Here is a 12648-nt window from a genome sequence, read left to right as displayed (position 1 = left end):
CAAATCCAATATCAAGACACTCATAGACATCAAACGGAATGTTACAACGGTTGCGGTCCCCCACTGGCAGGGCTGGTCCAGTGGACAGTCGGTGACGGAGATTGATTGGAGTGGGTGTGATTGTGTGTGCGACTGTTTGAGCTATGTTGTTTGTTGTGTTGTTGGATCATATAAATTGTGTGATTAGTACTGACCCCGTTTAAATGTTTTAAAAACTGTGGTGATCCATTCGGGGGTGGTGAGCAGTTATTGAGCAGGTATGAGACGATGCGTATGGGATAGCTGGGATGAGTCGCCACGTTGCAGTTTAGAATTCTGACGCTATGTCTGACGCTTGATAGTATTTTGATAGTAGATAGTTTCGAGAACTGGTATTTCCTTTTATCAGTTTTGGTTTTGAACATGTAATCACTTAAACTGTAATTACTTTTCAAGTACGTTTCTTTATTGTCTTATGATATTCATTGCCTCGGGCAACCGAGATGGTAGTATCCTTATACCTGAGTGGTCCTGGTAAGGCACTTGGAGTCACTTAAACTGTAATTACCTTTAAAGTACGTTTCTTTATTGTCTTATGATATTCATTGCCTCGGGAAACCGAGATGGTAGTATCCTTATACCTGAGTGGTCCTGGTAAGGCACTTGGAGTATGGGGGTGTTACACTTAGCACCTTATCAAGCCAGAATAGACCAAGTTGCCCAATTCTTCGGTCAAGTAACCTACCTACACCTACCTCGAGAAGAAAATCAATTTGCAGATGCTCTTGCAAAACTTGCATCTTTGATTAATATGCCGGATAACATGGTAGAAATGCCTTTATGCATCGAACGACGATCAGAGCCAGCTTATGTGCACCAAATCACCGATGAAGAGGAAATCACAGAGGAACCTTGGTTCCACGCGATCCTAAACTTCAAACTCAATGGCACCTATCCACCGGATATGGACAAAAGGGGACAACGTGTTATACGCTTACTAGCTTCCCAATACGTTCTCATGCAAGGAGAGTTATACAAAAGAACACCTCTTGGTGTAATCCTACGCTGCCTTGATCATTCACACGCACGGAAAGTGATGGAAGAAGTCCAAGATGGAGAATGTGGCCCTCATATGAGCGGACCCATGATGGCAAACAAAATCACACGTTTGGGGTATTATTGGACCACAATGGAATCCGATTGCATCAAATATGTAAGACATTGCCATAACTGTCAAATATTCGGGAATGTGCAACATGTCCCTCCTTCACTGCTCTATACAATGACATCTCCCTGGCCGTTCTCTGCTTGGGGAATTGATATCATCGAAAAGATTACTCCATCCGGAATAAGAGGTCACTGTTTCATGTTAGTGGCAATTGATTATTTCACTAAATGGGTAGAAGCGGCTTCCTACACTAGTCTCACGGCCAAAAATGTGGCAAAGTTCATACAAACCAACATCATTTGTCGATACGGTTGCCCACATGAGATCATTAGTGACAATGGATCACATTTCCAAGCTGAGACTGAGCAATTGCTAGCCAAGTACAAAATCAAGCATCACCACTACTCGCCATATAGACCACAAACTAATGGCGTGGTAGAGGCGCCAAACATATCAGGCACGTATCTAACGAGCCTTCAACAAAAGGGTTAGGCCAAGGAACATCAAAGAAGGAGACTTAGTACTCAAATCAGTTAGAGCTCTTTTACCTGTCGATCCAAGAGGAAAATTCAAACCCAATTGGGCCGGGCCATTTCTAGTCAAGTCCATACTTCCAGGGGGTGAGGTTAGGATCACAGACTTAGATGGGAATGAATTTGCCAACCCGACAAACCTCGACCAACTAAAACATTACTATGCCTAGAATAGGAGCAAAAACGCGCCTCGCGTAACCTCACGTGTCATTCCTGTGGCACGGAATAAACGGCCCCCGGCCAAGCTAAAACAAGCTGATGTCACCTTGCTCTTGCATTTTGACAATTTGTCATCCTCATATCATCAAACAAACTCAATTGCATTTTAGGAGTAAGTAAAAGCTCATGCTTATTTTCTAAGTTCATTACAAGCTCTTGCTTAGAACAATTATTCTTTTACATTTACTTGAACTACGCGCAAGGGTTTGATTTCATTTTTTAAATGAATACGTAGGCAATCCTTCACAGGATACAACCCATTAATTATTTTAAATGTAAATAGAAAGACATTTGCATACGCATCTGGAATTCGACAAGAATGATAATAGAAAATCACAACAGTTTCATAACCAATTAACCTTTTTCATTTCTAATAATAATAATACGCTACATAATATAAATAATGCTAAAAAAATAATAATAGGCTAGGATTCTAAAAACTCCACCTTCTTATTACAATAATAATAATAATAAATAATAATAAAGACTTAGGCTACTCCTCCATCTTCCCTTTGCCTTTGTCATTTTTATCATATTTCTTGTCTCGACCACGAGCCGGATGCTCTTGCGCCACTTCAGACCTGATCACCAACGGTCTCTCTCGTGGTCTAGCTTTGCCATTCTTGTCAATCACCTTGTCCACGGCAGGAGAAGTCTTCGGTTTCTTCGAAGGATGAACAACTCGAAACCCGGCTTCTTCCTCTCCCTCGGTCAGATGCTTCTCTTTCTCCTTCTCTACATCGCGAACCTTGTAGTCAACAGGCTCGCGCTTCCTTAATCTCTCGCGCTCCTCCGGAGTAGAAGCTTTCCTCCACCGCAGATAGGAATCTGACACCCATAGAGCACTAACAGAAGAGTTCAAGAACCACACATTCCTTTGAGCCCATTTGATGACCCATTCTCTTCGACTCTCAGTAGTAAGCGCCACGGCAGTCTGCGGGATAGTGTCAAGCTTCGGAATCATCTGCTTCAATCCGACCTGCCTCATCAACCTCTCCGGGAAGATTCATATCATAAACTCCAAGCCAAGAATGCGAACAGATCGGGTAGGATCCAAAGATGATACTCCAGTGACAGATTTGAGATGCCACCATGGTACGATCCATCTAATCAAGGGGCCATCATCACTCTTCAGTTTGTTTTCCCAATAGTTGCAGACTCGAGTGAAGTCCACCATGTAGAGCCTAGTCCTCATTGCAATTGAGCGAGCATGATAAGCAGGAACATTAACTGGGGGCTCGATCAATCGAAGACGCTCCATAAGCCAGACCTACCAAAAAGCAGGTATTAGAATCAATCGGAAAAAAAAAAACAAAAAAAACCAAAAAAAAAAAGAAGAATTTTATTCTTTTACCTGTAAAATAATGGGACTTCCAAGATAAGGAAGGTCCCGATTGGCTTTCCTGTTATCTAACCCAAACAGAATCTCTCCTAGACACAGGCAAGCTGGGCTCCTGCGCAGCTCCATTTGCTCAATCAGGCTCAAATAACGAGGGTCACCTCTCAAATCCTCATCAACATGCCCTTGAAGGACATACACATGTAGTAGGCAAAATCTGAATGCCCTACGCCTGGCAACATAAGAGATAGTGAGATCTGCTTTATTGATGAATCGATCGATGAAGTCCAACATTCGCACTCCTTTTGAGGTCACAAGACGGTCAACCTCAGCTCTTGTCAACCCAAGCAAATCCCTAAACTTGTTCTTGTACCCTTGGGAAGTAGAGGGAATAGCAGGCAAATGTTCCGGGTCCCAACCACCAATCGCAGCAATTTCTTCAGGAAATGGGCAAATGTTGCCCCCAGGGAAGGCAAATACGTGATAATTCGGGTCCCAATAATCAAGACAAGCATCTAGGAACGGTTTGACTACCTTGATCAGCCTCAAACTCAAAAGTGCTCCAAAATTATAAGCACCCATGTCGTGTTTCTCCACATTGGAGAAGTCATTTGTCCACTCCTTCAGACGAATTTCGAGAGTATTCATGATGTATGCTTATTTTGAGAGCTTTATGTAATAAGACGGAAGAAACAAGGACGAATTATGTGAATAAAACTTCCCTCGACGTCTCTAATTATACTAAAAGCTGTTTCCTAAAATCCGTCAGGGCGGATACACTGGGGAACAGGCGCAGCACTTGCTGCGCCTCTTCAAAGGGACGCAGCTCTTGCTGCGCCTCTTCCTCAGCCTCCTTTCTGTGATTTTCCGCGTTGGATCTTTCCTAATTCCTCAAATAATAATTTCCTATTCATACGGGTTATTATTTTGGTAAATCCTTCAAATTACCATGTTTCGTGTTTCCTAATTCCACGGGCACGCATTTCGAGGCGATATCGACATTTTCGTCATTTTAACACACTTATCCATTTCTGTTTTTTATTTTCTTTTTGGGGAATCATTTCACCAATTTAATTTATTCAATTTCAAACTTATACATTTCTTTTTTTAATTTTCTTTTTCGGAGAATCATTTCACTCCCGTTCCACATTACATTTCACACTTACATGTTTCTATTTTTTTTCTTTTTTAGGGGGTAGCCCTCCCTACCATCCGGTCATTTCCGGCAAAATTTTTGCATTTTTTTGCGTTTTCGAGTTGTTGTTTTGCGCTAATTTAGGCCATGTGTACAAATGTATGTTCTATGTGAATTTCTGTGTAAATTTCGGCAGCATGACGGCATAAACCGTCATCTACCAAACCTGTTCAAGGCTAACCTGCAGGTACAAACAAAACAACCCAGCAACAAAGGCACTCAGGCCACCATATATACAACCAAGAGGGGATATGTACACCAAACTGGGGGCTCGAGCCCCAAACAAAGTTCGAATGTCCAAAAATGTGCAAAATACAACCAACAAAAAAAAATAAGAACTACTGTTGGTCGCCGCCTAGCTCAGCAACTCTCGCCTCGAGAGCGGCAATCTTGGCGTCATGAACCTCAAGCTCCCTCAGCAGGCGAGCTGTCTCCTCCCGAGACTGGGCTAGCTCTCGCTCCAGGTCGCTCTCCCCCTGCAAACAAAACAATTGGCTCATGTCAATCATTTCAAGCAATCAAACAATAAAGGAAGTTAGAAAATTCAAAAATGAAGTAAACGGAAGGTTCATACCTGACGTCCTCGACCGCCAACAAGTGCCTCGATCGCAGTAGCCCGCAGCCGGTTGGCTACCCTCCACAAAGCCACGAACCGGGATGGCGCAACCTGTATTTCAAAAAAGAGATTCTTAATGATTCGGCAAACTCAAGCAAATGTGTTCTTACACAAAATTATACAAGTTAGAGACTCACTCTCCGAATCAGATGCTGCCACTCATCCAAGCCAGCATCCGTCACCGCTACGCCAAAGTCACGCAGCTCGGAGATCGTCGTCATCCCCGTCGCGTCAGTGTACTCGAGGGTCTCGGGGTACTCTGGGGGCTCGATGCCCGCCGCCTCGACCTCCTGCAAAGTCAAATGATTTCTATTATCCGATGATCATTCATCGTGTTTTCAAAATGATCAAAAGAAGAGTAAAACACTCACCACGACCGGCCAGTACGCCAATCTCCCATAGAGGAACGCCGAGTAGTCCTCGCCCGGAAGAAGGAGGGCGTCACCACCAACACCTGCCAAATCAGCCTCCCTCTCAGCCTCGGAAGGCTCCCTGAACATCGTCCAAGGAGGATCGATGGGAACCGTCAAGACATCCCGAGAGCACTGACGAGCCAAGCGCTCGCCCAAGTACCACACAGGACCCATCGACGTCCTCAAAAGCAACCGGCTCGAGCTCCTAGGTCGAAGGACCTCAGCCACGAAGGGAGGAGCGCCAGCGTAGTCCACCCAAGGCCTGGGCACCCACTAGGAAAAGCAAACAAGGAGTCATTCTTATGATCAGTTCTAAAAAAAATAATGAAGAAGCAAACAAAGGTGAAATACTCACGCCGTCCAACTGAAGAGCGTTCACCTCCCGTCGACAGACGTCGTGAAAGGAACGCCGGCACATCACCCAATCCCTCACAACGGGATAGGCCTTCTCCATCGGCTCCGTCCTCTTGGGCGCGAGGCTCGGAAAGTAGGAGTACACCCACGCCTGTGAAACAAAATAATCAATAACGATCTTTCGTGATTCGATAAGAAAAGGAAATTATCTTTCACGAAATGAGATGAAGGTTCATACCTCCAACAACAGTCCAGGGCCGACAGCGGCAGGAGAAGTCCCCTTCTCCATCAACTCCGGACGAACCATGGCCCTCATAAAGCGAATGAGGACCGCAAAACCAAAGATGACCCGGTCCCAACGGCCTAGGTCGCTCAGGTCAGAAAGAAAGGAAAGGAGCTTCGTCGATAGCCTCTCTCCCTTGTCTCCGAGGTAGATCGAAGACAAGAACCACCAGAGCCACAAACGGACCCTCTGCTCCGCAGTACAGGGAGGAGGAGCCATCTCCCTCCCCTGAATCACCACCGACGTCGGGGTCTTCCCCGCAAAATAATCCCGGACGTAAAAACTAGGCACCAAACCAGGTACCGCAGCAGCCTTCGGCATCAAGTTTCAGCCGATCAATCTCCTAGCCTCAGCCGAGTCTACCCTCATGGCTGTCTCCGGCCACTCCACCACCTCGGCCCCACACGGCAAACCAGAAATCATGCCGTAGTCCTCCAACGTGACCCCCACCTCACCAAAAGGCATGTGAAAGGTGGAGGTCGTGTCCCAAAACCGATCCAAGAAAGCTCGGACCAGGCTAAGGTTAGCCCGAAGCTTCCTCTTCGTGATGTCCCTCCAAGCCTGCACCAAGGCATCGAATGCTCCTCGCTCGATGATGGCTCGCTCCTCAGCCGACAGCCTCTCGTAACATCCCATCGCCGTTGTATAGCCCGAGAACGATCTGATGTTCCCGACCTCCTATTTTGATTCGAAACGAAAGCTATCTTTAGCTTGAATGAAGAAGAAAAAGGAATAACAAATGGAAATGAAAGAAGATAAGTGAAGAGTGATGAGTTCGAGTTACCAAGCTCTTCACCGTCTTGTAGGACAGGTGACCCTCTGCAACCCAAAGTAGGTGCCTGCTGTCCCAAGTCTCAGCCCACACAGGTGCTCCCCTCAGCTGGCGACCACCCCGTCCAACGTTGGCCCGTCTCGGGGCCTCCTCCTCCTCAAGAACCTCCTCCTCTAGGACCTCGTCCTCGGCAGCCGTCACCGCAGCGGTGAAAGCCTGCTCTAACGCCTCCTCAAGCAAACGAGAAGGGTCAAGAGTGGTGTCCACATCCATGGGATCTCTCCCAGACGTAGAAGCCTCGTCACCTGCAAGATTAAAGTGAATTTAGGCCGCGTCAAGCGACGACAAGCCTTGATTAGGGGATTTTCGAGTTTTCAAAGCTCTGAAATCTCTCTTTTCTCGCCATCTTTGGCCATTTTTTCCCACAAACCCGACCGCTCATGTGGTAATTTGGGTCAAGTCAAGCCTAAGTTGAAGCCTAGTCATGGGTTCGAGTCGGAATTTCGACAGCATTTCGTTATAACGGCGATTATGCCCTAGAAAAGTATCCTGAAAAAGCCGTCACAAATCAAAATTCCGAGATGGTAGGAAGTTTACCCATCATACAAGGATTCCAAATATCAAGTTTCGTCACAAATGGGCAATCCTAAGGCTAATTTCTAAGCAATATACGGTTTAGCTGTGAGACCGTCACAATTTCACTCAAATGCTCAAAACTCAACGAAAATTCGAAACAAATACATGGTTATGATCCTTATACTACCAATTAGCCATTTACAAGGTCAATTTTGCAAGGCAAAATCATTTGGAGGAAAAGCCCCGAATTTTCGACATAATTAGGGTTGAAAACCCTTATTTATCGGTCCAATTTGACCCATTACAAAAGATTAATGCAAAAATAATACACATACCTCGATTAGTCATGGCAAATGCAAGCTTTTGATCAAATTTTGACGGGAAATGGTTGGAATTTGAGAGAGAAATTTAGGATTTGTGTTTCGAAATAATGAAACAAAACCCATGTTTCATCGGGTTTTTTTTACTCAGGAATGCCGCATTCAGGAAAAGACGCAGCAGGTGCTGCGCCTCTTCCAAGAGACGCAGCTCTTGCTGCGCCTCTTCCTCAGTTTCCCTCCATATGAATTTTCAAAAATTCGTTATGAGTTCGTTATTTGTGGGCCCATCTTTGGTGCGCCTCTTCCTTGATGCCATATCACATATTTGGTCCATTTGACATTTATTCTTCGCCCGGACCCGTATTTCCAAGCCAACTGCAAACTGTCGTCATATTTTTACCAAGACCTTGCTTGTCACAACGAGCGAGTATTCTCTGACAGGTGTTTCGACACACCTTTATTATATTCCCCCAGCGAGAGCTCGCGATAGATAATCGTCCCTCTCGAGACATGGAGATAAGTTCCCGATTATGTTCCCCCAGCGAGAGTACACGACAGCCAATTGTCCCTCTCGAGACATGGAGATCAACATCGACCCCAAGCTCTTCCGAAGTTTGTTTGAAGCTGACCCAAGCAGATTTCTCCCAGCAGTTCCTGACTACGTCCTGCTGCCTTCTCCCAATATCGCGTTTTGTTTCCCCTGGAGTTTCAAGGAATTTCGGGTATGGTCTCTTCTTATGGTGGCGAGCCTCCTTACGTAGTCTAATGGACTTTAAACGACCCTCCCCGATAGTCGACAGAGTCTAAAATGTTCCCGACGACAGGTCCTTGGTTTGAGACCCCTTGAGCGCCTCGCGTCGCCATAGTCGTCAGGTTGTAATCTTCGATTGACCTGATGGCTATACTTTGACTTTCGCCTTGTCCAAGCCTCAGTCAAAGTGGAGGCTCTGTAGATACCTCATTTCTGCACCTCCCGCAAGCCACCCGGTGATGATTGGGCCGCATGTTTGGTATACGGAACGATTTGTGACAGTTCGTAAGTTTATCGTAAAGTGATCGCTCAAACACTTATGTCTACCTCTTAATTGTCATCTATGCGCCGATACGGTCGTTTTGGCAGTAATTAGAGTACATTTGGAGTCCGGGCCAAAAAATCGTCTTCATTTTCTAATAACCATTTAAAATGCCGAGTCAGAATGTTCTGGAATGTTCCGGATATTTCTATTCTATATTTCCCAATCTTTTAATCTTTGGTAAAGTATCTCCCGTAATATTCACACAAAATATTAAGGAAACGAGATTAATCCACTTTTCCATAATAAAAACACGGAAATCTTTCTTCCGCAGGAGGAAACCACTGAGGAAAGGACGCAGCAAGTGCTGCGCCTCTTCCAAGAGACGCGATGCACTGCTTTGCGCCTCTTCCTCGATCCTTTTCTGCGTATTTTTCATATCTTTTCGAGATTCACTTCCAAAGTTTCTCCGAAAACCCTAATTCCTCCGTGTGATTAGTATAAATAGAGACCTTCGGTCTCACATATTTCGCACGCGAGTGTCCGCCCTTCTCTTCTCCCTTTGCATTCTAGACCACGTTCTTACTTTTTGGCGTCTACGTGCTTGAACATTCGACCACGTAAGCTCGGATCTTTCTGAGTACCAGCCTCGTTTTGCATGACCGACCAATTTGACCAACTCCACCATTAATCAACTTTAATCAACTTTGTTTCTTTCCTCCTAGAGGGCACTTTCGTCGTACATTCGAGTCGAGCATCACTAAACGTTAACTTAGTTCATCTCGTTTCGTCAAACATGTAAGTCTGAGGGTGTAAATCCTCCTTTTATTATTGTTCTTTATTATTGTAATCATTAATGTAAGATTTATGTCAAAAATATTCTTAAAACCGATTTGTAAAACCACGTTTTAAAACCTTTTTTACGAATTATCAGGAGACAGGCGTCGAGAAAGGACACAGCAACTGCTGCGCCTCTTCGAAGGGATGCGGCACCTGGTGCGCCTCTTCGTGAGGCTACCGCAGTTCCTGCTTCCTTTCTTCTTCCTTCGTCTTTCGTTAATTCGTTTGTTTTTCTTTTGTTTTCATTTGTTCTTTGTTTCTTTAATATAACAATCTGAATATAATAATTTAACATGTAAATACATCATTAATGCTTAATTCATCTTTCAATCCCCGACTTAAATCCCTTATAATTCATATTTGCGGGTTTTCGTCATTAAAATCAATTCGGGTTTTAGAGATTCGATTCATCCATATTGAGTCTCTGGAATTCATCTTTGACATATTTGCATCTGTTTATTTATCGTCACCATCGTTAATTCATCATTAATAACCTGTTTAACCTAATTAATTTTGTTTAGTTTGTTTAAATCATTAATTTACCTTGTATCTTGTAAATAATTCGTCTTATTTAATTTTGTTCATGTTTTATCGTTTTTATCACCTTAATCACATGTAAATAATGTGTTAATCACTTCTATCTGAGTCAAATAATATTAATCGAGCATTAAATCACCAATGAACATTAACGATTTGCAATTCCGGCTTCACAGCCAGAACTGAGCCAAGGAACAGACGCAGCGACTGCTGCGCCTCTTCCAAAGGACGCAGCTCTGCTGCGCCTGTTCCTGGTTGAGTTCTGTCTCTGAACTCCCGTTTTGCCTCGACTTAGTTTATTAATTACGTATTTAATTAACTATTATTCGTATTATCACCTTAATTCCTGTTCGTTAATTTGTTTATACTTTCTTTTCTAAAATCATCCGTTTTAAATGTATTTTCGACATAAATCATTAAATCCGATGTAATTATTGTAATTTTCTTCATTGTATTTTTATTGTATTTGTTTTACCGCATTGTTTGTATGTCTTCACATGTAATCAATCTTAAACCCTACATCGACTCAATTGTATGTTAAATTAATTGTTCACCGACTTAGTATTAATTCCCACATGTTAGGATTAAAACGTTGGATGTTGCATTGCATGCATATAATCGACAATATATCGAGTATAGACAATTTCCCTAATCATTAGTAGAGGCCGCTATCGAGGCGGGCGAGATTAGGTGTTCGATCAAAAGAGCTTCCTAATACGTACCCTCACCCCTTACTCCAGATCTCTGTGAACATCCGTGTTCATTGGCATCCACGAGAGTCGTTCTAGGCATAGAATGCTAAGGGTAACGAGTTCTTGGTGTTCATGTCACTACTTTGTGTCTTGACATGACACGAGGTATTCGAACGGTTTCCAATTTTCCACAATAAATTGGTGGCGACTCCACAAATGCAAAACACAAAGAAAAGCTTGCTTCGCTTTTTGCCCCCGTGGGCCCGCGTCCACACTTTATCACAAGTTATATGATAACAATGGGAGCATCTTCCAAGTATAAGAGCCCAAGTCTAGTAAGAAGGCTAGACACCTACTTAGATAAATTCGTGTCATTAGAAATAACATTGAATAGAAGGAAATAGCAGTTCATATAGTTAGATTGTAGGGATACATGGTATATCCACTTACCAAACTTTTACTGCAATTTAACTAGTGTAAAATGTACACTATAGATTATAAGATATGAAGTAGTAATAAGGTATTGACTATTCATATATGATAATCACATTTATCATTTGAGTTTCTTTAAACTCATCCATTACTTTGTTATATCCAAATGGGTTGTTGAGACAATATTGAACCCCATTAAAGTGAACTGGATTGACATAGTATGCACCCCTGGTTACTTATAGGAGGTGACGTCTCGAAAGTAACTAGAGTGTGATGTGATTGATGGCAAGTTCAAGTGTCATAGGGTCATATGGGATGACTAGTCGATCACATAGAGAGACTGTATGAGACACTCTGTCGGGCAGTGACCGCTTATAGAGTTCTGGAAATTCATAAAGACCATTGTCGTGGCGAGAGCTACAATAGTATTTTTATGAGTCAATTCTTTTGCCTAGAGACTATTCGCCCAAGTTGGCACAAGTTTCTGATTGGCTTTGATTTATACTCTACGACTGTCGTAACTGAAGTCATATGAGTATATTTTGGGTCATGATGAACTGTGGCTATACGAAGGGAATAGTGCGATAGGAATTGTCCACTCCCTTGTCAGGATTGTTTGAAATCTCAGGGCCACTCGAGGAGTAGTGAACTGAAAATGCGTGGCCACGCTCGGAAAGTATCTACGGTAGATAATTCCGGTCAGATAGTTACTCTCCAGATCGAGGAAACCATTCAAGATATGATCAAATGCAAGTATGACCTGCAAGACAACTTGCATTGAGTGGGAGATTGTAATAGAACAAGAGAATTGATGACACACACTTGTCTCGAGCAAGTGGGAGATTGTTGGAGTAAGTGTTCTCAACAATAATGCGATCACATGTTTAAATCTCATGATAAGAATACGTAAGGGATGATTCAATTATATAGTCAACTGATCAACATTAATCGCTAATGATTGTCTAACTAGAGTTTGACATTCTTTGTCGTTTGATGTGGTGATCGGTTGATCCCTTAAGGTCACACCTATAGGACAATTCCCTTAATAGATCAAGTTAGTTAATTGTATATCGATACAAGTTAATTAAATTCCTTAAATTTGAACAATTCATTTGTGAGTGAGAATATTTGTATCTTATTGTAATTTGATTAAATAAGATTCATTTTAGTAATTAAAAGATTTTATTACTAAAATTCGTTATTGTTTGTGAAACAATTAAATTAAGAATATGATTGATTAATTATAATTGCAAAATATTGTGAATTATATGTATGACCCATTTTATACTTGTGATCACGAATTACTAGCTAATTTGTCATATGTAATTAATTTATTATGAAATGATATTTATTTGTATAAATATGCA

The sequence above is a fragment of the Silene latifolia genome, chromosome 10 (assembly GCF_048544455.1).
Source record: "Silene latifolia isolate original U9 population chromosome 10, ASM4854445v1, whole genome shotgun sequence".
Classification (NCBI taxonomy): domain Eukaryota; kingdom Viridiplantae; phylum Streptophyta; class Magnoliopsida; order Caryophyllales; family Caryophyllaceae; genus Silene; species Silene latifolia.
This window is presented reverse-complemented; position numbering follows the sequence as displayed.